The sequence below is a fragment of the Palaemon carinicauda genome, chromosome 25 (assembly GCF_036898095.1).
Source record: "Palaemon carinicauda isolate YSFRI2023 chromosome 25, ASM3689809v2, whole genome shotgun sequence".
In the NCBI taxonomy this organism is placed as follows: domain Eukaryota; kingdom Metazoa; phylum Arthropoda; class Malacostraca; order Decapoda; family Palaemonidae; genus Palaemon; species Palaemon carinicauda.
Genome location: NC_090749.1, coordinates 343,740 through 367,899, shown reverse-complemented (window position 1 = coordinate 367,899; position 24,160 = coordinate 343,740). Strand labels below are relative to the sequence as shown.

The 24,160-nt window shown below is 43.7% G+C and overlaps 1 long non-coding RNA gene across 1 annotated transcript in view; it reads left to right on the top strand.

Annotated features, from left to right (window-relative positions):
• LOC137619197 (uncharacterized) overlaps nucleotides 1-3,331 on the top strand; it is a 36,103-nt gene extending 32,772 nt beyond the window's left edge. Inside the window, exon 4 of the long non-coding RNA XR_011039847.1 lies at nucleotides 3,114-3,331. This is a non-coding gene — a long non-coding RNA (uncharacterized lncRNA). The remainder of the gene's footprint in view (nucleotides 1-3,113) is intronic.
• Nucleotides 3,332-24,160: the final 20,829 nt, after the last annotated feature.

Below are 24,160 nucleotides of genomic sequence, written 5' to 3'. Positions count from 1 at the left end.
CATTCCCTGAATCCAGACCCTAGTCCGTCACGTCGCCCTAGAGCACATGATGTCAGAGGCATTGCTACGTCCATGGCATTCAAGAGAAACTACTCAGTGATGCAGGTTCTACAAGCAGGGGTTTGGAAGCGTCAAACGACCTTCACAGCCCACTACCTGCAAGACGTGACCCACCTAAGACTCAATACGTTCTCTATCGACTCTGTGGTGGCTGCACAACAGCTGGTCTAAACCTCAGGCTCCTTAATGGACAAGTAGCAGAAGGCTGAGGGCATTGTTACCTGGTTTTAGTCTGCATGAATGAAAAGGTATGCCTGGCCCTTATTCTTTTCTCCATCTTCCCCTCTCTTGGGGAAAGCAGCATCCTGGGTTCTCTGCACAGCTGACCTCAAACCACTGCAGGTAAACCATGCTTCCTTGTGTTCCTAGTAATAAGATAATACTGTCGCGTCCCCCATACCCTTACGAGGTGGTATTAGGAACGTCCTAACCTAGAATTCCATCTGAAGGACTCCAGGTCAACTTCCTAGGACAAGTCACACTTCATTCCTTCACACACAAGCTTACGTAGGCTGCGATCCTTGCAGAGCAAGGTACTTGCGAGATGCAGGGACGCCTTATCTTGAGTTCTACACACTCAGATACTGAGTTCCCGGGCAAAAGCCAAAGCCAGTACGGCTGGGACTTACCACCCTTCCTAAGGGTTAAGTCACCCTATTTAAATAGCGTGGTTTGTATTTCAGTTACGGAACAAATGACAAATTCGTAGGTAATTTGTATTTTTTCTAACCATACAAACCTTAGCTATTTAATCAAACTTGCCCGCCAGCCCTGTCCCCCGGGATAAGTCCTACCTCTAAGCAAAGTGAACTAGTTCACCGGTGTGTAAGGGGGGAGGGGTAGCTAGCTACCCCTCCCCTACCCCCTCGCTAACTAGCGAGGGGGCCGTTTAATTCTAATGGCTCGTCATTTCAGCTATGCCGAAAGTAATACCCTATTTAAATAGCTAAGGTTTGTATGGTTAGGAAAAATACAAATTATCTACAAATTTGTCATATTCTTGATACTAAAACAGCGATGGAAAGGAGAATATGATTCACACTGATTTTGTTAAAATCAATGATAACAGCTGAGCAAAGTTTGGGTGCAGTCTTTTAACTCCTTCAAGATATTAAGGCCATGTTTGGAGTTTCTCCTCTGGATTCTAAAAGAGGATGGATAATTCAGATATGTTTTGTATTTAGATCCATTTGACAGGAGTTATACATTAGATCCGTATCCCATCTCCCGTTTGCAGTAGATATTTCTGGATGACATCTGAATGTTCAATGAGTAGCTTCTTTAGAAGTTATGCAGAAAACTGAACTTAAGCTGAACCAGGACAATTGAAAGGCCCTATCCAGGTTCATTATGCTTAAGAAGTCAGCAGATGTTGCTTCAAACGTTTTATTCCACCATTATTGGAACATTGACCGTTTGTCTGCATGTCAGAAGCTACGTTGAATCTTTATCTTTGAAGGCAAACTTGCTTGAGGTTATGATTTTCTTGTTGTGAAATAGTGTCTGTTTGCTTGGAAGAGTCCAGACGTCTGTTGAGATCACTTAGTCTTCTTTAACACCCAACTGCAGGCAAGGCCCTATACTCACTTTATGTAAATCAAGCAAACCTTGTCAATAATGGTACTAATTAAAATATGTGATTATCTGTCTTCCTCTTATCATAAGTGGTCGGTTGCCTGATGCGCCCTTTCCAGTGCCTTCTTTCAAATGCATCTTCTTCCACCAAACCTCTTCTCTCCACATCTTCCTTCACCTTATCTCGTCATCTAATTCCCTGCCTCCCTCTCGATCTTCTCCCCTTAACAGGTTCTTTTCAAGCCCGCCTTATTCCCTCCTCACCATTCATTCTCACGACGTGTCCACACCCTCTCAGTCGTGACACACTTATCACCTCTAACCTTCAGTACGCCTGTCATCTTCCGTGGTAGGGTCTAATGAAATAGGGATATCTCCTTGATGCCTTCAGACTTTTTGGTGTATAGGTACCAAAAATTCTTGATTTCCTTTAAAGTTATATAATGATCTCTGTGGCATTACTTTTGATTTTGAGGCTCACAGCTTGAAGAAGAAAAGCCTTGATAATATTTAAAGATGGACCATGTTTTATTTATCCTATACAGTCCGTGAATTTACATTGTAGCAGAAGTTGATTTGTTTGGTATATTTATTTTTATTTCTTATTTCTCTCTCTTGTTTTTTCCATCTGGGTATTTGAGTCTCTCAAGAAGCTTGCTGTACAGACTTGTTTTCTGTGAATTTTCGCTCATTTTGAATGATGGAATTGCTAGAATAGAAAGCTTCTTAGTTTATTTCCTTTGGTCCGAAACTACTTCAATTAAATCATATTTATCATAAAAATTACTTGATATCTTAATTGAATTATTATTATTCTTATTATTATCATTATTGTTACTATCTAAGTTGGAAAAGCAGGTTATTTTCCCTGTTGGAGCCCTGGGGCTTACAGCATCCTGCTTTTCCAACTAGGGTTGTAGCTTAGCAAGTAATAATAATAATACTTGGAGGGGTGGGGGCTTCCTGGCCATCCTCCAGTAAGTATCACGTTATGAATTTTACCAGCCCAAGTTCCAGCTGAGCTGAAAGCAGACTCTTATCAAAGGACTCAGGTTTGTGTAGTCAGGAAAAATACAAATTACTTTTAGAATTTGTGATATTTTCTGTTATATTTTCTATTTAATAAAGCCAATGTTTTGCTTTTCATTACTTCTATATTATGGTGCTGTATTTTCTATTGTATTTTCTCTTTAATAAACAATGTTTTTCAGCCCACTACAGTATCCTGTATATAACAATATGTCTGCTGTATTCATTACTTAAAGGGCACTTCTCTTCCTTCTACTCTACCTCTGTGTTCCCTCCTCTTTTCTTCTTTCTTGCTGTCCATCCTCACAACGTTCCCTTCATGCTGCAGGTGCTGAATAGCCTCCCTGGGCCCTGTGTTGGGCCACCTGGCCCAAATTCAGAAGTCCAATTGAACCAGTATATCCTTTTTATTGTTACTTTTTAATTATTGGTATTTTTATTCACCACAGAGACGCTGAAATATTTATGGAGATCACAGATGAATCCAGCCATCACAGGCCAAGGAGGCAGCTGCCGATGACCTCTGATTACATAGCAGCACTGTCTGACCTATCTGAACCTCGACATGTCACGTGGAGGATGACCCCCAAGTCCAGACATCTTGCCATCGTGAACCTTAACAAGTCTGAGTACCTAAAAGATGCTTCTCAAGTCATGCCGTGTCCTGGCCTTACTCTGGCCAGCGTCAGTGTGTGAGTATCACCAGGTCTTCTTATGACTGTATTCAAACCTTACACGTTCTAGAGCTCACGTTTCCATCATGTTAAGCATGAAGGTTGTTTGTTTGTTCCTACATAAACACAAACTTCGTACTCCAACAGAAGTATTATTATTATTGTTATTATTACTATCCAAGCTACAACCCTAGTTGGAAAAGCAAGATGCTATAAGGCCAGGGGCTCCAACAGGGAAAAATAGCTCAGTGAGGAAAGGAAATAAGGAAATAAATAAATGAAGAGAACAAATTAACAATAAATCATTCTAAAATAAGAAACAACGTCAAAACAGACATGTCATATAATAAACTATCAACAACATCAAAAACAAATATGTCATAAATAAACTATAAAAAGACTATGTCTGCCTGGTCAACAAAAAAGCATTTGCTCCAACTTTGAACTTTTGAAGTTCTACTGATTCAACCACCCGATTAGGAAGATCATTCCACAACTTGGTCACAGCTGGAATAAAACTTCTAGAGTACTGCGTAGTATTGAGCCTCGTGATGGAGAAGGCCTGGCTATTAGAATTAACTGCCTGCCTAGTATTACGAACAGGATAGAATTGTCCAGGGAGATCTGAATGTAAAGGATGGTCAGAGTTGTGAAAAATCTTATGCAACATACATAATGAACTAATTGAACGACGGTGCCAGAGATTAATATCTAGATCAGGAATAAGAAATTTAATAGACCGTAAGTTTCTGTCCAACAAATTAAGATGAGAATCAGCAGCTGAAGACCAGACAGGAGAACAATACTCAAAACAAGGTAGAATGAAAGAATTAAAACACTTCTTCAGAATAGATTGATCACCGAAAATCTTGAAAGACTTTCTCAATAAGCCTATTTTTTGTGAAATTGAAGAAGACACAGACCTTATATGTTTCTCAAAAGTAAATTTACTGTTGAGAATCACACCTAAAATTTTGAAAGAGTCATACATATTTAAAGAAACATTATCAATACTGAGATCCGGATGTTGAGGAACCACCGTCCTTGACCTACTTACAATCATACTTTGAGTTTTGTTAGGATTCAACTTCATACCCCATAATTTGCACCATGCACTAATTCTAGCTAAATCTCTATTAAGGGATTCACCAACCCTAGATCTACATTCAGGGGATGGAATTGATGCAAAGAGAGTAGCATCATCTGCATATGCAACAAGCTTGTTTTCTAGGCCAAACCACATGTCATGTGTATATAGTATGAAAAGTAATGGGCCAAGAACACTACCCTGTGGAACACCAGATATCACATTCCTATAATCACTATGGTGCCCATCAACAACAACTCTTTGAGATCTATTACTTAAAAAATCAATAATAATGCTAAGAAACGACCCACCCACTCCCAACTGTTTCAGTTTGAAAACAAGGGCCTCATGATTAACACGGTCAAAGGCAGCACTAAAATCAAGGCCAATCATACGAACTTCCCGACCACAATCAAGGGATTTCTGTACAGCATTGGAGATTGTAAGAAGGGCATCACATGCTCCAAGGCCTTTACGAAAACCAAATTGCAAACTAGGGAGTAGATGATTACCTTCAGCAAACCTATTAAGATGTTTTGCCAGAAGACGTTCAAAAACTTTAGATAATATGGGAGTTATGGAAATTGGGCGGTAATCAGTGGGACTTGAGCTACCACAAACACATTTACATAGAGGAGTAACATTACCAATTCTCCAACTAGTGCTAAAAGCTCCTCTTCTTGCTAACTTGCGCAAAATAACAGATAACTTTGGAGCTAAGAAATCTGCTGTCTTTATAAAAAACAAAGGAAAAATACCATTTGGGTCTACACCTCCATAAGCATCAAGGTCCATCAACAGAGCTTTAATCTCACGAGATCGAAAAGCTAAACTAGTTAGTTTAGCCTCAGGAAAACAGGAATGAGGAAGTTCAAGTTTTTCATTACTCTGTTTACTGTCAAAAACATCAGCCAAAAGGGTTGCCTTTTCCTTTGGACAGTGAGTGACTGAGCCATCTGGTTTAAGTAAAGGAGGAACTGTTGCATCTACACCAAAGAGTGCAGATTTAAGGGTAGACCACCATTTATGTTCCTGAGTTGTACCAGAAAGTGTTTCTTTTATGGTTAAATTGTACTCCTTTTCAGTTGAGGCATAAACTCTCTGAGCAAAAGCTCGAAGCTGAGTATAGTTGTTCCAGGTCAAATCTGATCTGTTACCCTTCCAAAGTTGATAGGCCTCCTGCTTCTCCAAAAAAGCACGTCTACAATCATTATTGAACCACGGTTTGTCCTTCACTCGGTACCGTAGCACACGAGAAGGGATACGCCTATCAATTATGTTGACTAGATTCTCATTCAAAGGGACAACAGGATCTACACTATTATATAATTGTGACCAATTCAAGCACAAAAGATCATGTAAAATCCCATTCCAGTCTGCTTGGGATTTCATATAAATTTTACAAGAATATGATATATCAGGGACAGGCTGCTCAGTCTTCACTAATAATGAAATCAAGGCATGATCAGATGTCCCGACTGGAGAACCAACCTTACCAGTTATAACACCAGGGGAGTCAGTGTATACAAGGTCCAAGCAATTACCAGACCTGTGAGTAGCTTCATTTATGATTTGCTCACAGCCTGATTCAGAGGCAAAGTCTAAAGCTCTTAAGCCATGGCGATCGGTAGGAGAGATAGAACTTAACCACTCCCTATGGTGAGCATTAAAATCACCAACAAAGACAAAAGAAGCCTTTCTATCATCTTTTTGTATCTTAGCCATAATGGTAAGAAGACAATTGAAGATAGAATCATCCATGTCTGGATTCCGGTAGATCGAACATAAATAAAAGTTGTTATGCCTGCCACAAACTTTTATTACCTGAATCTCATGACATCCACATTGATAGCAGGACTTATGAGAAGCAGGGTACTCGGTCCTAATATACACCGCCATTCCCCTGGCCCTAGGGATGGCATCACGTTTCAACATTATTGGCTTCTTGAAACCAGTTATAAGGAGCTCAGATGAGTGCCTCATATTAGAAACCAAAGTTTCTGAGCACAAAAGAATATCATACTGTCTGGACGCAACTGTAAGGTCTTGGATATTTGCATGAAGACCACGAATATTGCAATACAGAAGACGACATTGACGAAATCTAGGACGTACTGGTCCAGGATTTCGCTCAATGTCTCCAGACAGCATAAGAATTAATAGAAATAAAAAAGAGACATCATACTTAAAAACTAGATTAACAAGAATTATAACAAAAACAATACGTGCAGAATTATAAACAAAGTGATTGATGATACCCATAGACTAGTAAAAAGTCGGAAAAACTGGTCAACATGGAGGAGCCGATACACCATGCAAGGCTAAATACCCTCCAGGATAGCCACTTCAACTGAAGGGAGGACAGTAAGGATGGTTTTGAGAAGAAAAAGAATCAGAAAAAGGAAAAGACAACCTCTTGATAAACCACCAGGCATCCATGGCCCTTCTATTAAGCCTGCCCAACACACCATTTCAAAAAAACAAGAGGAAGAAAAAAAAAATAAGATAGAATAGTGTGCCTGAGTGTACCCTCAAGCAAGAGAACTCCAACCCAAGACAGTGGAAGACCATGGTACAGAGGCTATGGCACTACCCAAGACTAGAGAACAGTGGTTTAATATTGGAGTGTCCTTCTCCTAGAAGAGCTGCTTACCATAGCTAAAGAGTCTCTTCTACCCTTACCAAGAGGAAAGTACACTGAACAAATTGCAGTACAGTAATTAACCCCTTGGGTGAAGAAGTGTTAAGTATCTCATTGTTGTCAGGTGTATGAGGAAAGACGAGAATATGTAAAGAATAGGCCAAACTATTCTGTGTAAGTGTAGGCAAAGAAAAAATAAGCCGTGACCAGAGAGAGGGATCCAATGCATTACTGTCTGGCCAGTCAAAGGATCCAATACCTCTCTAGTGGTAGTATCTCAACGGGCGGCTGGTGCCCTGGCCAACCTACTACCTACTAAAAGTATGCTTTAAGAGAAGGTGGATGTTACAGCTGTTTGAACTTCACTGAGGTGGAGGTAGTTATTGCTGGGTAGTGGGGAAGACCCTCACATCTGACCCGCCTCTGAGCCCTCACTTTGTTTTCAGCTGCTTTAGAGTACAGGTGAGCTTCTTAGATAATTTTGTTGGCAGATCATCGTGCGAGAGGAATGTTTGGAAGGAATGAGGGGTTTGTAGTGGTTTCCTGATAACTGTGTGACAGGTGTCTGTTCAAACCTGCCAATATCCACATTCTTGCTTCTGTTAGACAGCATTCCTCTTTGCTATTTATTCCCTCACTTGTGTGGCCGTGTGATGGCAGTGACTACATATTCCTAAGAAAGTTGGCAAGCCTTAGACATTGATGTGCAAGTGCAGTACACAAGACTTCTACTGTGGGAGAAGCTGTGCTGCCGTAGGAGTTCCCTCGACTCCCTTCACTGGAGACCAAGAAGTCTACAGCTCAATGCAGAGGACTCCTGTGTGTGCATCCACAAGCTTCCTTCTGAGAACATACCTTCGCCTTCTAGTATGGACAGATACTCCAGAGTTCACTTGATCACATTGCACAGGATCCCTACAGTACGTTTTAGAGTGCACCATCCGCTAGATCCCACATGCTGGTCCCCAAGAGAAAGAACCCTACGTGTGTGACAGATCACCATTCACATAGGATATTCTTCCTCTAGATCCTACCAAGGAAGACTTATCTGAGAACATCCAGGATGCCTGGTCTATAGGAGACACATACTTGTGACTCCTGACGTTTTCATCCCCACGGGAGAGAGAGTGTGGTACAGGAAGTATTCTTTCCTCTTCCTGGACAATCTCTCTTATCGTTCCCGGGGGAGCGAAAGAAGCAGTGCGTGCCTCTGTTATATTCGGTCTCACACCTCAGGAAGTACTGTACCCTCAACCAAACACTGCCACTTCCCTCAAATAATGAGACATCTGATCAAAGTAGCTGTTAGTCTGGTGATCTCTCTCTGAGTACGCAAGGATGGTACGAACCAAGAAAGTAGCCAGTCTGAGCAATACGGGATACAGTTGTTCACACTTTGGTTACCAGCACTCCGTCTCATACTCTATCCTTGAAAGCTGTTATGATCGTCAAGATGCTACATTGTTTACGCGCTATCATCAGAAAGACTTCTCACCACCAGCAACAGGCCTTCATACAACGTGCCTGTGTGCTGCTCAGTGCCGCGCTTTTACGTTCCCCCATCAGAAACGGAAACATCTGGTGCTTCTGCAGCCTCTGAGGGCACAGAGCTAAGAGCATCTTAGCCTCTGAAGAGTAAAGACTCACTCCTGTTCCATCCCTCCCCACTTATGCATGGGAGGGACGGTACATGCCGGGAACTTGTCTTCTTGAGAAGACAACCTGAATACATTGGACACCTAGCACATAGATCATACCACGCTCAGAGACTGATCTTGCTTGAGGGTACACTCGGGCACACTATTCTGTCTTATTTCTCTTCAGTTAGGCAGATATGCGAGAAATATTTAGCAAAAGGTAAGGAGGTGTATGTTGCGTTTATGGATCTGGAGAAAGCATATGATAGAGTTGATAGGGAAGCAATGTGGGATGTGATGAGGTTATATGGAGTTGGTGGAAGGTTGTTGCAAGCAGTGAAAAGTTTATACAAAGGTAGTAAAGCATGTGTTAGAATAGGAAATGAAGTGAGTGATTGGTTTCCGGTGAGAGTGGGGCTGAGACAGGGATGTGTGATGTCGCCGTGGTTGTTTAACTTGTATGTTGATGGAGTGGTGAGAGAGGTGAATGCTCGAGTGCTTGGACGAGGATTAAAACTGGTAGGCGAGAATGACCATGAATGGGAGGTAAATCAGTTGTTGTTTGCGGATGATACTGTACTGGTAGCAGACACAGAAGAGAAGCTTGACCGACTAGTGACAGAATTTGGAAGGGTGTGTGAGAGAAGGAAGTTGAGAGTTAATGTGGGTAAGAGTAAGGTTATGAGATGTACGAGAAGGGAAGGTGGTGCAAGGTTGAATGTCATGTTGAATGGAGAGTTACTTGAGGAGGTGGATCAGTTTAAGTACTTGGGGTCTATTGTTGCAGCAAATGGTGGAGTGGAAGCAGATGTACGTCAGAGAGTGAATGAACGTTGCAAAGTTTTGGGGGCAGTTAAGGGAGTAGTAAAAAATAGAGGGTTGGGCATGAATGTAAAGAGAGTTCTATATGAGAAAGTGGTTGTACCAACTGTGATGTATGGATCGGAGTCGTGGGGAATGAAAGTGATGGAGAGACAGAAATTGAATGTGTTTGAGATGAAGTGTCTGAGGAGTATGGCTGGTGTATCTCGAGTAGATAGGGTTAGGAACGAAGTGGTGAGGGAGAGAACGGGTGTAAGAAATGAGTTAGCGGCTAGAGTGGATATGAATGTGTTGAGGTGGTTTGGCCATGTTGAGAGAATGGAAAATGGTTGTCTGCTAAAGAAGGTGATGAATGCAAGAGTTGATGGGAGAAGTACAAGAGGAAGGCCGAGGTTTGGGTGGATGGATGGTGTGAAGAAAGCTCTGGGTGATAGGAGGATAGATGTGAGAGAGGCAAGAGAGCGTGCTAGAAATAGGAATGAATGGCGAGCGATTGTGACGCAGTTCCAGTAGGCCCTGCTGCTTCCTCCGGGGCCTTAGATGACCGCGGAGGTAGCAGCAGTAGGGGAGTCAGCATTATGAAGCTTCAGCTGTGGTGGAAATGTGGGAGGTTGGGCTGTGGCACCCTAGCAGTACCAGCTGAACTCGGTTGAGTCCCTGATTAGGCTGAAGGAACATAGAGAGTAGAGGTCCCCTTTTTGTTTTGTTTCATTGTTGGTGTCGGCTACCCCCCAAAATTGGGGGAAGTGCCTTGGTATATAGATAGATAGATATAGATTTCTCTTCCACTTGTTTTGTTAAGTTTTTATAGTTTATATAAAAAATATTTATTTTAATGTTGTTACTTTTCTTAAAATATTTAATTTTTCCTGTTTTTCCTCACTGGGCTATTTTCCCTGTTGGGGCCCCTGGGCTTATAGCATCCTGCTTTTCCAACTAGGGTTGTAGCTTAGCAAGAAATAATAATAATATGACTGAGATTTCCCAGATGCCAAGATCTTCCAACTCTGTCACAAATTACGAGTTGGAACAGGTGACTCCTCTAATCCGATCTCAGCACTCTTGAAAACACTGGGGTGCCACATTATGCTTGCTCTGTTCTCAGTGAGGATCCTCTCCAACAAAGAATAGGTATTTGAAAGCCCCATTCTGTTGGCAGACTGGCTGGTAAGTAACCTAGGAGTAGAAGGATTCTTCGATAAAATATTGAAATGATGTCATCGAAGAACTCTAGGAAGGCAGGTCGATAGGAGTTTCATACAAATGACTCCTACAGCTTCTCTCCTATTACGTTCTCTCCTCATTTGTAAAGTTAGAGGGCGTGTTCATTCTACAGACTCATCCCCAAATAGACATATAAGTACACTTTACACAAGATCATTCATCAGCTACCTGTGCTCAGTTTTTATGAGAACATGCACGCGCACTAGTGGTTGGGATGAAGGATAATGCCATTATTTCATTTTAACATTTGATTTTTCAATATTAAACTTACCCGATGATCATATAGCTGTCAGCTCTGCTGCCCGACAGAAAAACCTACGGGCGGAATACGCCAGCGATCGCTATACAGGTGGGGGTGTACATCAACAGCGCCATCTGTCAAGTAGGTACTCAAGTACTCGATGTCAACACAGAACCAATTTTCTCTCTGTCGTGCCACTGGCAAGACCTACTAAATACGCTGTTACTAACTGGATTTGTTTTCACAACTATTTGGTGAAGTACACTATTCCAGTTTTGAGCTTTCGCTATGCAGGGGTTTTATCTTCATTTCAAAACTTGAACTCGTTTTGGATAGATTTAATTATGGTGACAAAGAGAGTATGGACTCTCTTTCACTTTTAAATGGCCGACCCTTCCCTTAGACGGAAGTGTGTTTAGGTTTTTAGTAATTTTGCTTAACACGTTATAGATCTATATATTTTATATCTCTCCGCCTTTATTAGGCCTCTTCAATTAACTTTCCTTTTATTATAAACATATAAAAATAAATTTTTATGTTTTGTTTATATGCGACCTTTCCTTTTAGTAGGCGGTCCTAACTTGGAACCGAAGTTAATCAACGTTGAGCCCGTTATATCGTATTTAACCTTTAAAGAATTTAAAACTTTTTAAATTTAATGTTTTATGAAAGAATTTCTTTGATAGTCTCGTACTGTTTTCAAAGATGAACTAACGTTTAGTTTTTTAGTCTACGCAGTTGTTGACGTTCAGGACGTTCAACATGCGCTCTATCGTTACGATAGAGAGAGAGTGTATCACGGTTTCACTTTGCAGTAAGAGTAAACCGATTCTAGCGTTTCGTTCATTCTTTCTTAGCTTAAATGGTTTAAATTCTAAATTAAAGGAACATTTTATTTGGAAAACCTTTCAGTTTTTTCCTTTAGCAAATAACATGTTTTGACGATATATTATTGGGCTCTTCTCTCAGGTGCGAAATCTAGAGAGAAAGAGAGAGAGACGGAGGGAGAGAGAGGAGATAAAACGTTTCGTTCAAGCGGGTAACGTTGTTCTCGTTTTACTCTCCTCCCTAGTCGCTGTAGGGGAAGAAGGTAAAACGTTTCTAGGGTTTTATTCTTGTTCCCAGGCTATGTGCGGTGAGAGATTGTAAACGTAGTTTATTTGATCTAGTGTTTAGTCTCTTTCCCAGCCACTGAATTCTTTATCTTTATATATGTTTTCTGTTGCATTATACGACTGTTTTCGCAATTACTACCTTTTAATGAAGGGTAGGATTGCGTGTTTCAGGTAGAAATCAGTAAAAGTTTCGATTTCAGTGAAATAAGTGCAAAACAGAAAATCAAAGTGATAAAGTGATATGCGCAAAGTGTTACAGTGTTGCGTCCGAGGGTTCGTCTGTTCGTGCCTGTCGTTCACCTAGTCCGGGACCTCTTGCAAGCTCCCAAGCCCAGGGGAGAAGTAATGTCGAACGACTTATGGGTTCCTCAGGCCTTGATCAACGAACAGACGTTTTTCCCTCCGTGGTTTCGGGCGTATCTACCCAAGATCGCCCCACCCACACAAAGACGAGAGAGCCCATTTACTTCTCGTCTGCGGAAGAGGTTTCTCGTAAGAAACCTTGGACCAAGGTCTCGCAGCTTATTAAGTGCAAGTCGGTCCCTTCCGCGCAAGTCCAACGGCCCAGGTGTAGCCACTGGGTCAGTTCGGACTCTCTGCAGTCATCCGACGACTGCACACCTCCCAAGAGAGGCAAGGTGGTACCGCAACAGGCAGTAACTCCGTCTGTTGCCGCACCCGCTGTTTTAGACCCTCAGTCACAACGGACAGTAGCTCCGTCTGTTGCCGCTTTTGTAGACCCTAAGTGGTCTTTACTGCAGTCTTTGCAGAATCAGTTAGCTGCGGTTATGCAGGAGTTTCGTGCGGAGAAGGTTAACGCTGCACCCGTTAGCCTACAACCTGCCACGGTTGTGCGCCCAGCTCACCCTGAGGCTGCCTGCTCCCACACCCCGACTGCGGAGAAGGTTGACGATGCACCCGTTTGCCTACAACCTGCCACGGTTGTGCGCCCAGCAGACGCTGCGGCTGCCTGCTCCCACACTCTGGCTGTGAGAGCTCCTCCACCCATGCGCAGTCGACCCTGCCAGACGCATGCTGACTCCCACAGACGCACGGAGCACTCCGTTGACGTGCGTGTGCTACCACAACAACAGGAGGGTGGAGTTAAGCTGCCGTGTTTTGACACGGTGCGTCAGCCTCCGCAACCCACTGTGGTTACCGCCACTCGCCCGCAGCAGACTAGTCAGTCAGGAGTTGAGGCTTCCCCACACAGCTTTGGTTGTTGCCAGCTCACAGACTGTCAAGCAGTTGCCTTCTGGTCTGCTACTTATGCACCAGTGCTGGATGTCCTCTTGTAACTGCTGCTCCTCGTTCGCCTCACGTCAGAACTTACACTAGGCCTAGCTACTTCGAAGCCGTTGTTGTTAAGCTAGTGCTCTCTCGCTCTCCTAGAGAGCATTACGTTGGCTAGGCAACTGGTTTTTGCACCAGGAGGAGTTTTAGGGATACAGCCTTTTGATTTCCCTTCTTTTTTTCTGGCTTTTAGAGCGAGAGTCTGATAGGACACGAGAGAAGTTCTCAGCTTGGGAGTTCATGCCTCTGCCCAGGTAGACTTCTCAATTCTGGTAGACTCGGCCAGGCGCATAGCCAGGAGACGCTCCAGTTGTTTACAGGTCAACTTCTCAACTTTTGTCGAGCCTTTGAAGTTTTGCTGTACTATTATGTCACACATAACAAGGATTCCAGGGATGGTAATTGGCTCCGCTTCAGTCGCTAACCCCGTCTGTTGCCACACCTGCTCCCGTAGACCCTAATGGGCTTTGCTGCAAGACATGCAGTCCAAGCTTGTGTCCTTGATAGAGGACTTAATACGGAGAAGAACCTTCTGGCCAACAACCTTCCTACCGGTTGGTTGTGCGCCCTGTTGACGCTGAGGTATCTTACTCGCGTCCGCCAGTTGAGGTGGTTCCTCCACCGATGCGACCCAGTGTGGGTTGCCAGTCGCACGTTGACGTTAAGCGACGCTCGGAGGTGGTTGTTGACGTTCAGTGTGTCACTAGGAAGACGTTCAACAACCAGCAGAGGTGACTTGTTGTGACGCAGTGCGTCAACCTCAGCAACCCGGTAGGGTGTTGACTGCACAACCCAGACAGTCTAGACAGTTTCGGGTTGACACTGTACTTCCTCGCGTCCCCATGGTTGACAGTTCACAGACTGTGCAGCAGTACCATGATATTGCGTCCGGCTCCGTCACGCATCCACCAGTGCGACCGGATTCAGCGAGTCAAACGTTGCCCACTCCGTTGCCGTTTCCTCATCAGTTTCGGATGAGGAACCCTCTGATGAGGACGTTGCTGAACAAGACGATCAACCCCCAGCCCTGCTATCCATCCAGAAGATGCTGAAGAAGGAACGCTGCCCTGTCAGGCTGTGGATGAGTCTGGTAAGGACACTGTCATTCGTGGTTCAATTTGTGTCACTAGGAAGACTACACCTCCGTCCTCTTCTATACCATCTAGCTTTTCACTGGAAAAAGGACAAGACGCTAGAAGCGGTCTCGATCCCGGTTTCCGGAAAGATAAAGTCTTGTCTGACTTGGTGAAAGGACTTTTTCAACCTTAGCAAGGGTCTTCCCCTGACTGTTCAGACTCCCAACCACGTTCTCTTCTCGGACGCATCGGACGTAGGCTGGGGTGCGACATTAGACGGTAGGGAATGCTCGGGATTATGGAACTCGAGTCAAAGGACAATGCATTTCAACTGCAAGAAGCTACTGGCAGTACGTCTGACCTGGAAAAGCTTCAGGTCTCTCCTTCAAGGCAAAGTGGTGGAGGTGAACTCGGACAACACACGGCTTTGACGTACATCTCCAAGCAAGGAGGGACCTACTCTCTGACATGGTACGAGATCGCAAGGGACCTCCTCACCTGGTCAACAGGTCTAGACTTTTCACTAGTAACGAGGTTCATCCAAGGCAACTTGAATGTCATAGCAGATTGTCTCAGTCGGAAGGGACAAATAATTCCAACAGAATGGACCCTCCACAAGGATGTATGCAAGAGACTTTGGGCCACCTGGGGCCAGCCAACCATAGATCTTTTCGCAACCTCGATGACCAAGAGGCTCCCAATAGTTTGCTCACCTATCCCGGACCCAGCAGTAGTTCATATAGATGCCTTTCTACTAGATTGGTCACATCTAGATCTATATGCATTCCCTCCGTTCAAGATTGTCAACAAGGTACTGCAGAAGTTCGCCTCTCACGAAGGGACAAGGTTGACGCTAGTTGCTTCCCTCTGGCCCGCGAGAGAATGACTCACCGAGGTACTTCGATGGCTAGTAGACGTTCCCAGAACACTTCCCCTAAGGGTGGACCTTCTACGTCAGCCACGCGTAAAGAAGGTACACCAAGGCCTCCATGCTCTTCGTCTGACTGCCTTCAGACTATCGAAAGACTCTTGAGAGCTAGAGGCTTTTCGAAGGAGGCAACCAGAGCGTTTGCTAGAGCAAGGAGAACATCCACCCTTAGAATCTACCAATCGAAGTGGGAAATCTTCCGAAACTGGTGCAAGTCAGTATCCGTATCCTCGACCAGTACCTCTGTAACTCAAATAGCTGACTTTCTCTTATATCTGAGGAAAGAACGATCTCTTTTTAGCTCCCACTATCAAGGGTTACAGAAGCATGTTGGCATCAGTCTTCCGTCACAGAGGCTTAGATCTTTCCAACAATAAAGATCTACAGGACCCCCTTAAGTCTTTTGAGACCACGAAGGAGCGTCGTTTGGTTACACCTGGTTGGAATTTAGACGTGGTACTAAGATTCCTTATGTCAGACAGGTTCGAACCGCTTCAATCAGCCTCCCTGAAAGATCTCACCTTTAAGACTCTTTTCCTGATATGCTTCACCACAGCTAAAAGAGTCAGTGAGATTCATGCCTTCAGCAAGAACATCGGATTCTCATCCGAAACGGCTACATGTTCTACAACTTGGTTTTCTAGCCAAACACGAGCTGCCTTCTCGGCCTTGACCAATATCGTTCGATATTCCAAACTCATCGTATGGTTGGAAATGAACTAGAAAGAGTATTATGTCCTGTAAGAGCTCTTAAGTTCTATTTAAAAACCTTTGCGAGGCCCGTCTGAAGCTTTATGGTGTTCGGTTAAGAATCCCTCTTTGCCTATGTCAGAGAATGCTTTATCCTATTTTATCAGACTGTTAATACGAGAAGCTCATTCCCATCTGAATGAGGAAGACCAAGCTTTGCTGAAGGTAAGGACACACGAAGTTAGAGCTGTCGCAACTTCCGTGGCCTTTAAACAAAATAGATCTCTGCAAAGTATATTCGACGCAACCTATTGGAAAAGCAAATCAGTGTTCGCGTCTTTTATCTTAAGAATGTCCAGTCTCTTTACGAGAACTGCTACACTCTGGGACCATTCGTAGCAATGAGTGCAGTAGTGGTGAGGGCTCCACCACTACAATTCCCTAATTCCATAACCTTTTTAATCTTTCTCTTGAAATGTTTTATTATTGTTTTTGGGTTGTCCGGAAGGCTAAGAAGCCTTTCGCATCCTACTTGATTTGGCGGGTGGTCAAAGTCATTTCTTGAGAAGCGCCTAGATTAGAGGTTTTGATGAGGACCTTTAGTATGGGTTGCAACCCTTCATACTTCAGCTCCTAGGAGTCGCTCAGCATCCTATGAGGATCGCGAGGCTCAGTAAGGAAGACGTACTTAAATAGGCAGAGTAATTGTTCAAGTCGACTTCCTTACCAGGTACTTATTTATTTTATGTTTGTTATTTTGAATAACTGCTAAAATGAAATACGGAATACTTAGCTCATAATAATGTCAACATGTAATGCTGGTCTCTACCCACCCCCCTGGGTGTGAATCAGCTATATGATCATCGGGTAAGTTTAATATTGAAAAATGTTATTTTCATTAGTAAAATAAATTTTTGAATATACTTACCCGATGATCATAAATTAAAGGACCCACCCGTCCTCCCCAATAGAGACCCAGTGGACAGAGGAGAAAATTGGTTCTGTGTTGACATCGAGTACTTGAGTACCTACTTGACAGATGGCGCTGTTGATGTACACCCCCACCTGTATAGCGATCGCTGGCGTATTCCGCCCGTAGGTTTTTCTGTCGGGCAGCAGAGCTGACAGCTATATGATCATCGGGTAAGTATATTCAAAAATTTATTTTACTAATGAAAATAAAATTTCTCTCTCCCCTCAGGAAAAGGAGAAGCAGTTCATGCCGTAGTTTTCCCAGGAGAGAGAGAATTACCTGAACTTATACATCTCAGAGAATGGGTTTGGTTCTATGTACAGGATCTCACACTCCTACCACCAGTGCTAAGTCTTGTACAAGACCCAGTCTTTGTCCCTCTCCTGCTTGGGGATGCTCCTGAATCGTGTCAGTGACTCTCACCACAGTCCATCAGTTCAGCAATTGCAGTATGGAAAACGGAGATCCAATGTAAGACTCGGGCATGTGGGACACATCTTTCTAAGGCCTGGAATAACTCGCCTAGGAAGCCACTTTCAGGATCATTCTGCTGTGGCGACTTACTCGCCCTTTGGTTGGGTGCAGTCATGTACTTCACCTCAGCCTGAAACTGGGCATTCCCATAGAGGCAGAAGGTAAGGATCTTTCTGACTCTGATGGCCTTCCAGATAGTTCCCCAGGTCTTCGCACTGTTTGAAGTCGGCTCTGTTAGCTGTGTAACTGACATTCTTCTCATTCAAAGAGAGACAACGTTGCATGGTCTGCCATGAGAAAGACATGTGATCGTTGAACCTGATCGTTTTCAGTTCAAACCATAGCTTCAGACTGCCTTTCACTCTGAAGGTTCATGTTCGCCTTTGTAGTGCCTTTTAGAGCAACATTTACTCTTTGATTTTCTAGACAATCGGCTTGTTCTGTCTCTCTCCTATAACCAATGGTCCAAGACCAAAGACATTGACTTCCTTTTGCCACAATACAAGAATCATGTTCTATCAGTAACCCAGCCTCATGGCTAGGAAGAAATAGAGGACAAAATTATGCTGATAAAACATTGAACACTTGTTTCAATAAATAGAGGGAAGTAAAGCAGTTGCTCCCACTCATCCAAGAACTTCCAGCTGAATGGGAGCCAAGGCAACAGAGAAGACTCCTCATTTCTCCGAAAGGAGAAGTGAAGTGTCATCTCCTGAGGCTCCGACTTCAGTGGAATAAGAAACACGGGATAGTCGTGCTTGGTTATTTCCTCTCCAAGGGAGTTCTACTCAAATCTCACCTCCAGAGATTGGTCTGTTGGCAGACAAATCCAAGGGATTACCCCCTCAGTGATATGGTTTTCAGAAGAAAGACCAATATTTCTCAACCTACTGGTGATGCTTGCAATGAGACTACTTTACAAGTAGGGTTGGCAATGTACTTAGTACGTTGAGAGGCAACAAGCTTCTTTCATTTGTAACTTTAGTCAGTGAATTGGTTTGTTTCACAGACCCTTATCAAACAGGCACACTGTTGTCTGTCTACAAGGTAGGGCTGTTTGGAAAATTCATCCGGACAGGACTTTGCAAGGAAACACTCAATCAACAGTAATTCTGTGTAGGACCTTTTGTGATTCTTACATCATTGCAGGGCGGAAAGTCTTCATACTTGAGGTTTTCACCATCGCCTGACCAGCTAACCATTTAGCTGAACAGTAGGTTCTAGTATCTGCTGTCCAATCACAGTTCGTTGGCAATCTCCTCTCAAACAATGAACCAGACTGCAGGTAAGGCGTCTACCCTTAGATATCCTCGGCTCGCCTAGTCCTGACTAAGCAAGTAGGAAATGGCATAACTGCCTGTGCTAGAACACTTGTTTCTTTCTGGCTTTGAAAGATAATCATATATCCATTCCTAGCAGGTAAGGATACGTAGGATCATCCCTAATTTGTGCACACACAGTCTGACATATCGTATTGATCCCAGTTCTCAGGCAGAACTTGCGAGGGACACATTTCTTGAAGACGAGAGTCGGGTAACGATAGAATGGTGTCTGTCCATTAGTTACTTGGTTATACCCTGGATACTGGTATCTTTATCATTGTGGTAGTTGCCCAATAGATTTTGTAACAAATCTATCTTTTTCATGGGACAGGAAACTATCGTCTAAGGTAGAGGTCGCTATGCAAGTCCAGAATGAGAGGTAAGTTGACTGGCATTTCTACCCCTTCTTTCTTCCATTCCTCGGGGTGGAGAGGTCGCTATGTTATTTGTGGGATGTAGTCAAGTCACGTGATCAAACAACTTTTCCTACAATAAGTTTTGATAAGATACTTCTCACCCATCATCCCTGACAAGGTTGAGGATGGCCAGATATATGCTACCCAATTTTCATAAGGACCACGCATTCTGACAACATATCCTCCACTCCAATATAAGTCTCCTTTGACTGTCTACCTAGTCCTGGTAGTGACCTAGCCTTACACCTGCTGTATCTTCATGAACAGGTTGTTAGGAGTTAGGCAGGTGTCGCCGCTTTCGTTCCTGTACAGGACCAAAGTACAGTCATACCCCTCGAAACGAAAGAATCTGCTTGTGAAATTTTCACTCTGAAACGAGATGCAAAGAATTTTACGACTCGCGTTACGAAAAATGTTTCATGCAACCTTCTTGGTAAACCAGTATATGAATTAATAGTCCATCTGGATCCAGAAGAAAAGGGATACTGTTGTTTCCCGATTCTCCAGGGTAGATGTCAACATTGAGAAATGCTCCTGTCAGAGGGTGCTACGTCCCTTTTCCTTGTATGGGTGTTTAAATGACGGTGGTGGAAGGCACTCCATTGCTCCCTCATCCACTGTGCAGTTATCTTCAGGGGCCCAGGCCCTTCGATGATGGCTGCAGCAGGACCTTCGGTGTCTGCCCCACCTTCAGTATCATCTTGGAAGAAGCTCTTTCTGCCTCCAAAGAAGGATCGGGTTCTCCAACTGCTTCTTTCTCTTAAGAAAAGTGTTGACAGTGCTCCACCGTATTGTGCCTGACCTGGCAGTACAGGTAAGAAGGAAGGAGAGAGGACTCTGAATCCGAAAGTCCCCTTCTCCAGCTGCTGCGAGTGTTGATGCTAGTCTTTTTCTGGGCAACCTGAAGCAGAGCTGTGGTTTGTAGAAGTCATTTGGAACTGATACTTAATGCCTTTCTATAGTTGACTCTTACTGGTGGAGAAGCCAACTGGAAACAAAGATCAGACATCGACCTCTCACAGCTGAACAATATTGTTTTTCAAACTTCATCTAGCATGTAGATGGCAAGTACTGTGTGGTCTGCCATCAGATAGGAAGGCTACATCCTCAAGAGATTAGCACACCAATTCAAAATCCTATGCTTCAGACTGTCCACTGCTCACGTAAATGATCACTCTGGTCTCATTTTGTGGCTCTCGGACTGGATATGGCTGTTTAGGAATCTCGACGACTGTCTGATCCTGGCTTCTTCCAGAAGGCAGTTGCTTGAGGATTGAGACCGACTACCCTCTTTTGTCGCAATCTGAGGTTCGTGATGAATTGGAAAAAGTAGTCTCTCACGCCTCAGCCGAAGATGAAGTGCCTTTGCATGCAGATAGATACGCTGGGATATCTATCTCATTTGAGGAGGATATTCAACATAAGTGGCTCCACTAGCAATCACTGGTTGTTAGCCACCAATCTCCAGTGGAGCAAGATGTGTGGGACAATCTTCACTGGTGGCTGGATGACACAAACCCCACCAAGAGTGCTTCAGGGAAATGGGTCTCAGAAGAAAAGCACCTCAAAATCAACTTGTGGAAATGCATGCATCATTCCTAACACAATAAACTTTACAACACAGTTTGATAGGGTACTCAGCGGTGTTGATGAGCGACAACGCTACAGTCATAACATATGTTAACGTGAGGAGCAGCTGTCTCACACAGTCTTGTGAATTAACAAGTCGTTTTCAGATCTGGGCAGTGGTTAATCCCTTAGAGCTATCAGCAAGGTGTCCTACACTAATGGGCTCACTTGTTCTGTATGCCTTTCCCTCTTTCAACCTGATTTCCAAAAGGGTTTTGATTATGCTTAGGGGTCTGGAGTACCCCGGTGGCTCCCAAATTACCACAAGATGAGTATGATCCTGATCTTTTAGCATACTGTATTTGAGACACGTTCCCGAGAGAACTGTGAATACTTCCTCCAATCTGGTTGGAGACTGTACAATATCTCCGCTAAGTGAAAGACTTTTAGCAAGGGACTGGGCAGGAGATGTGTGGAGATCTACAATGTGCTTCTGCAGTTATCATCTAAAGAAGAGGACTTTTTTGTGTTGTTGATGTCATAGAAGGGATACTCCTCTGATCGTCACTTGTCTAGCACAGATTGTGGCTGTCCTTGTCCCCGTCTTCGCTAAGAGGAGCGCCTCTCAGTCGTGTTGGGGAAGGCTATTGCTCAGCTTTGAGCAAAGTCCTCTGACTGAGAAGCTAGATCTATTGTCCTCGTGGGAGTTGTTTATGCTAGTGAAGAGCTTCAAGTAGCCTAGTCTTGTCCACCCCTGGACCTGAGTCCCCAGAGTGGGATTAGTATTCTCAAGTTTCTTGTGCATGCCCCATATGAAATATTGAGATGAGTGTCGGACAAAGATCTGACTGTACATTGTCTTTCAGCTACCTTAGCTTTTTCAAAGTGAATTGGTGAGCTTTTGACATTTTACATATTCCCAGTCAATCTGAAGGACTAAAGGAGGCCGCCTTCGCTTGTTCCAGAGTTCGTGGCCAAGACCCAGCTACCCACGATACTAAGATCGAGTCCTCCTCCATCTCTTCCCAGGAGGCATCCAAGGGTCATTAGAGTTACTGACTCTCTGTCCTGCCGGTTTACTCTTGGTGTGGGTCTGTCATCTCTCAAACACCACAAGTTCCAGGCCTAAGGTTCAAAATGTCTCTCTAGCTGACTGACTGAGAACTGAGAAGTCTTCCCTTGCCACCTGTCAGTAGTTCTAACTACCTCGTTCGATGTTAAACGATAAACCTAGCTTCACTGAATCGTACTTTATGTAAAGGACAAAGGTTTGTATAGTTAGGAAAAATACAAATTACTTAAAATATTTGTGAATTTTAAACATAAAACTTACCCGCTGGTTATATAAGAATGGCTAACGTCCCTGACGCCTCGGCAGAACTATTCAAAACTCGCAGCTAACGCAGGTATGCCAGGTGTACACTAGTGCCCTGGTGGACTATAGGTAGAACTACTCCCACTTATTCAGATTTTCTCTGCCAGTCGTACTGGTCAGAAAATTCACTTGCTATTTACATTCAATTGGACGGTTTATTTGGTGATGTACTCAGTCTTTTTGTTTTTGGCTTTCGCTTTGATAATTTCCCTTTCAATTATTCTTGAAATCTTAATTATTGTGAGGTTATTTAGTTATTGTCCATCCATCCATATACCAAGGCACTTCCCCCAATTTTGGGGGGTAGCCGACATCAACAAGAAACAAAACAAAAAAGGGGACCTCTACTCTCTACGTTCCTCCAGCCTAACCAGGGACTCAGCCGAGTTCAGCTGGTACTACTAGGGTGACACAGCCCAACCTCCCACATTTTCCACCACAGATGAAGCTTCATACTGCTGAGTCCCCTACTGCTGCTACCTCCGCGGTCATCTAAGGCACCGGAGGAAGCAGCAGGGCCTACCGGAACTGCGTCACAATCGCTCGCCATTCATTCCTATTTCTAGCACGCTCTCTTGCCTCTCTCACATCTATCCTCCTATCACCCAGAGCTTTCTTCACACCATCCATCCACCCAAACCTTTGCCTTCCTCTTGCACTTCTCCCATCAACTCTTGCATTCATCACCTTCTTTAGCAGACAGCCGCTTTTCATTCTCTCAACATGGCCAAACCACCTCAACACATTCATATCCACTCTAGCCGCTAACTCATTTCTTACACCCGTTCTCACCCTCACCACTTAGTTCCTAACCCTATCTACTCGAGATACACCAGCCATACTCCTCAGACACTTCATCTCAAACACATTCAATTTCTGTCTCTCCATCACTTTCATTCCCCACAACTCCGATCCATACATCACAGTTGGTACAATCACTTTCTCATATAGAACTCTCTTTACATTCATGCCCAACCCTCTATTTTTTACTACTCCCTTAACTGCCCCCAACACTTTGCAACCTTCATTGACACTCTGACGTACATCTGCTTCCACTCCACCATTTGCTGCAACAACAGACCCCAAGTACTTAAACTGATCCACCTCCTCAAGTAACTCTCCATTCAACATGACATTCAACCTTGCACCACCTTCCCTTCTCGTACATCTCATAACCTTACTCTTACCCATATTAACTCTCAACTTCCTTCTCTCACACACCCTTCCAAATTCTGTCACTAGTCGGTCAAGGTTCTCTACTGTGTCTGCTACCAGTACAGTATCATCCGCAAACAACAACTGATTTGCCTCCCATTCATGATCATTCTCGCCTACCAGTTTTAATCCTCGTCCAAGCACTCGAGCATTCACCTCTCTCACCACTCCATCAACATACAAGTTAAACAACCACAGTGACATCACACATCCCTGTCTCAGCCCCACTCTCACCGGAAACCAATCGCTCACTTCATTTCCTATTCTAACACATGCTTTACTACCTTTGTAGAAACTTTTCACTGCTTGCAACAACCTTCCACCAACTCCATATAACCTCATCACATTCCACATTGCTTCCCTATCAACTCTATCATATGCTTTCTCCAGATCCATAAACGCAACATACACCTCCTTACCTTTTGCTAAATATTTCTCGCATGTCTGCCTAACTGTAAAAATCTGATTCATACAACCCCTACCTCTTCTAAAACCACCCTGTACTTCCAAGATTGCATTCTCTGTTTTATCCTTAATCCTATTAATCAGTACTCTACCATACACTTTTCCAACTACACTCAACAAACTAATACCTCTTGAATTACAACACTCATGCACATCTCCCTTACCCTTATATAGTGGTACAATACATGCACAGACCCAATCTACTGGTACCATTGACAACACAAAACACATATTAAACAATCTCACCAACCATTCAAGT